We start from the raw sequence: 5,377 nt of genomic DNA on the forward strand, positions 1-5,377 counted from the left end.
CTTTGCTGTATTTTTGTTATTACAGATTAATGAAACTATGATTTATTGTTGTTTCACTCATACACCTACGGGGCAAATGAGGAATATCTTCCAATAGCCAGTATGTGTCACGTATGTACCTCTGGTCTTGACCCCGCGGGGATCACGGCCGGCAGGAAGTGAGAGAAGAAGAATGCTGGAGGACCTCCATCACGGCACCAGAGATACGCCCACTTCTCCCCTTCGGGCCCCCAGCAGCATCTTATGACACCTGAGCGGTCCTCCTCTCTGCAGGCCGGCGAGTGGCGGGTTCCCAGAATGCACCGCTCAGATGTGAAGTTATTTAGCATAGCTTCACTGCTCATTCATTGTTTTAATGTCCCTTGAACGGAAGATGGTTTTCATGTCCACGACGTCTTCATCCTGATTCAGCGCGCGTTCCCGGCGTGGACTCCGAAGCAGGAAGTGACCGAGACGTTACCACGACAACGCCGTAGTTGTCTTGTGGCAAAGTAAGTCATGCCTTTAATATACTGTATATGATGAAAGTAAAAGGTTATAACAAGTTCTGCCATTAAATCATTTTTCATTGATAAAGTCCAGTTTTTAGTGTCACGTTCATACGTGCTGGCGTGAGCGTGTCGACGCGCTGGTTTCACTTCCTGGTTGTAAAGTCCTGCGTGTGTTGCAGAGCGATTCACCTCCAGAACAACAGGTGGAGTCACGTGTTTTGTTGAAGACGACCTGGAGAGTCACGTCTTTGTGTGTGGAAGTCGCTGGTTGCTTTATTTATTTATCATAGACTTTATTGCCCCGTGCATCCACACTGCTGCTTTTCATCAAGGACACATTTGTCCCGTATTTTCCTCCACGACTTTGTCCCCTCGTTTGTGGAGATCTCCCTCCATGAATCAGAGGCCATCCGGCGTCCTCATAGTCCGCCAATGACGGCTTGTACAAGCGCTCATATTTAAAAGCTCTTCAATCTGATCCGTTCTCTCGTAAACGTTCTTCCTTTTAATAACGGCCGTATTGTGCTGTGAAAACGGAGACGTGAGACTCTAAAGGACGGAGTCAGAGACCAATCACAGCCTGGTGCTGCAGGACGCTGCAAAGCTTTACACGCAAGGAGGTGTGAAAAGACACGCGGGGGACACGCGGGGGACACGCGGGGGACACGCGAGGGACACGCGAGGGACACGCGAGGGACTCTTGCGTCTGCGTTTCCTTGCGTCTCTGAAAACGCAGAAGCGTTGAGGCTTCATGTGTGTTGAGATTGCGTCAACGGTTATAACTTTATAACGACAATGAATAACACTCAACAAACGGTGAAGCACAGCGACACAACAGCTTATGACACATAAACAATTTCGTAACACTATAATTGTTAATCATTTATAACGACTGCACGCTGACAACAAGAAGTAACGTTAACTTCTGAAAACAGGGAAAAGAGACGCGGCAACACAACTTGTGCCCGAGAGGAGTCCGTTTGGAGGGTTTTGTTTTTTTAGTCTGTCGAGCCGCTGGTGGCGACACAACAAGCTAACAAGCTAACAAGCTAACACGCTCTTAATATCTTAATACCGTGATGTGTTTTTTGGCCGTACTTTGCGCCTCGTGTCATCTAGATGTTATTTTAAAAGTTAAAAGTTTAAAAGTCAAATGTCTTTCTTTGACGGTCCCTCATTTCACTCACTCACCCACGCATCCAATTTCATTTTCCGCGCCCCGTCAAAATGTCACGCCAAGGTTTTTGAAAAGTTGAGCGCTCTGTTTTCCTGATGATGTCATCGATGATCTCCTATGCAGCCCGTTCTTAGTGTGTCGGGGGGGCGTGCAGAGACCACCTTCACTCGCATTCACACACCTACGAGCAGGTGCAGAGTCACCTGGTGACCAGGAAGTAGAATGTAGCACAAAAAGGTCCTGAAAGGACCACCTCTAAACGAGGACACACAACTCCTCAGAGATTAGATGTTTCCTCCTCTGACCGTCATCACGTCAATGTCTTTTTACTATTGTGTTGTTTGAATAATGAGGGTCTTCACCGGCTTGATGTCACCTAATGAAAACATGTACATATATATATATACATATATATATATATATATATATATATATATATTATACACACACAATCCAGAACGGAAGGTCGTTCTCTTCACTGTATCACGTCTGGGTGATGGTGTCCATACTCCTGTCAGTGAACAATGGTCCCGAGACTTCACAGGAGGGACAGAGGAGCAACTTAAATGTTGGCGACGTTCATGTAGATGTAAAATTAATAATCGCAGCAGCAAAAGTTATTGCACGTGATTTCAGAGCGAGTGCGATAAGTCATTTTATCGCATGTTGGGACAGACTACTTGAATCTCTTTAAAACTTCAAACTACGTTGCTGTAAATCCTAAATGTCCACAGTGTGGGACTAATGAAGGGTTATATCTTATCTCTGGGACAATGTGTCCTTCCTTAGCTTTATTAATTGTATTTCCACAAACTAACGCTGGATGTTAGAGCAACAAAGATGGAGCCCAACACAGCAAATCACACCGGATACAAGAACACAGAAACCCTGAAACCTTCAGACTGCGTTATTGTCCAATCAGCAGCATCACAGATGTGTCAGTCAGGAACGTCTTCAGGCCTTTGGCTTCTTTACCTCAACCCACAACCATAGTGATGTGTCACTGCATATATATATATATATATATATATATATATATATGTGTGTATATGTATGTATGTACAGTGTATAACACAAACGGCACATTTGTCCCCAACCTCATCATCGCTTGTTTCTTCCTCTGGTGGGCGGAGTCCTAACGAGCCAATCAGGAGGCGGCGGAGGGGAGCGCTTAACGAGGGCGCCATGGTGAACACACATATCCACGGCGGGTTTGTCAGAGAGACGCACTGCAGCGTTTGGTAAATGGAGCTCGACTGGTGCAGCGTGGGTGTGTGTGCGTGTGTGTGTGTGTGTGTGCGTGTGTGCGTGTGTGCGTGTGTGTGCGTGTGTGTGTGTGTGTGTGTGTGAGACGTGGCCCCAGGTCTCCAATTACAGACCAAATTTGTCATCTGGAACAGAGACCAAAACACCTGCTCACAACATCTGCTGAGGTGCCTGCAGGAAGCTTGTGTGTGTGTGTGTGTGTGTGTGTGTGTGTGTGTGTGTGTGTGTGCGTGTTTGTATGTGTCTTTTTTACAAAATCTTTTTTTTTTATTTAAGCACCGCTGCATTATTTAATATCGTCAAACCTGATATCAACATTTCATTTTTAAATATCACTGCCGTCACCTTATTTTTACCATCACTGTTTGCTCAAAGCGAAACCTTTATTCTTATTTTCAGTGTCTGTGGCTGAGTGCAAAAGGAGCAGGAAGAGCAACCAAACGGCTTCATTTTAAACATGATTTGCTCAAAGCAGCAGCACAGCGCTAACTCTTGTTAATTTGAGCCCCAGCTACAACTCTGAGTGCCATAAATCACATTTACATAATAGCAATTTGCAGAAGCAAATATGTTCAGCGGGAAACATAACGGCACCTTAATGAATCCCAGCATAACGAGCTGCTGTTAATTAACACATCTTCAAAGCGTTCATTACCAACACAACGTGGTCATGATTGGTCAACACTGATGACCCATGAAACACAATCTTTAACCCCAAATAATGACAATAGCCCAACACAGTAACGATGTGACAGTCAGGAAGGTCTTCAGGCCTAATAACATAATCTCGCTTTAGATGAAGAAATTAGTCGAGTTTCTATAAAACAGTTGATTCTCCACAGTGAGAAAATCCACCACAAAACAAACCCTTCCTACAAGTATTTAATGACCACAACCAGCATTAATATATTATAGATGGATGGATGGCTTGGTAGATGGATGAAAGGATGAATAGATGAATCAATATATGGTTGGATAAATGGATAGCTGGATGGATGTAGAATGATGGATGGATGGACTGATCAATGGATCGATGTAGGATTGATAGATGGATGGTAAATAAATAGATGGATGGATGGATGTAGAATCATGGATGGATAGATGGATGGGTAAATAAATAGATGGATGGATGTAGAATCATGGATGGATGGGTTGGTAGATGGATGGGTAAATAAATAGATGGATGGATGGATGTAGAATGATGGATGGATGGGTTGGTAGATGGATGGGTAAATAAATAGATGGATGGATGGATGTAGAATGATGGATGGATGGATTGGTAGATGGATGGGTAAATAAATAGATGGATGGATGTAGAATGGTGGATGGATGGATTGGTAGATGGATGGGTAAATAAATAGATGAATAGATGGATGGATGGATGTAGAATCATGGATGGATGGGTTGGTAGATGGATGGGTAAATAAATAGATGGATGGATAGATGGATGGAAGGATGGATAGATGAATCAATATGGTTGGATGAATGGATAGCTGGATGGATGTAGAATGATGGATGGGTAGATGGATGGGTAAATAAATAGATGGATGGATGTAGAATGATGGATGGATGGATTGGTAGATGGATGGGTAAATAAATAGATGGATGGATGGATGCAGAATGATGGATGGATGGATTGGTAGATGGATGGGTAAATAAATAGATGGATGGCAATGTAAATAAGTGAACTAAAAAAAAAGAAAAACAAATGGAAGAAAAAAAGGAAGAATCTAACAAATCCACTAGTTAGCATTAGTATTTTTTCTAATTTATTGAACCTTTAATGGAGACCAGAACAGATGCTACACCCCTAATGAACTAAACAGCAGCTGGAACACACATCTCTGGCTGCTTAGAATAAATAAAGGGGAATAAAAATGGCTCCTGGAACTCTACTCTGCCCGGCGGCCTCCGCGATGACCCAACCACATTTGTCGGTCTTATCCCCGTTTCCAGGCCAACGCCACGGGAGCCATCCGGCGCCACAGGCCGTGGTGTTTGAAATTGATGAACTAATTTACATTCATGCAGGCTACTTATTTGAAAGGTGGTATTGTGAAGAAGTCCCTCCAGCAGAAGGAATAAATCACAGCACCATTTCTCTTCATAAGCAGAGCATTGGGTCAGGGTGGAGATAGTGGATCTCAGGAGGGAGGGATTGGAGCCAGTTTTGGTCGTCCTTTGGATGATTAAAGCTCCGGCAGATCTGAAGTGTGGACAGTCGAAGTCCCGCCCCCTTCTGGTCGACAACCTTTTTTCAGATCAATGATGTACAACAGAAGGCAAATAATATTTTGATAACCCTTTTTTTGTTCATTTAAAAGATAATTGTGCACGTGAAGAAAGTTGGCCTATAGTATAAGACTGAAATTAGAAAAACTTCCCAAGCCAACGTGTCTTTGTGTGCTCCATGGCTACACTTCCTGTACACTTGTGTAAAAAC

This window comes from Gasterosteus aculeatus, chromosome 12, assembly GCF_964276395.1.
Source record: "Gasterosteus aculeatus chromosome 12, fGasAcu3.hap1.1, whole genome shotgun sequence".
NCBI classification, from domain to species: Eukaryota; Metazoa; Chordata; class Actinopteri; order Perciformes; family Gasterosteidae; genus Gasterosteus; species Gasterosteus aculeatus.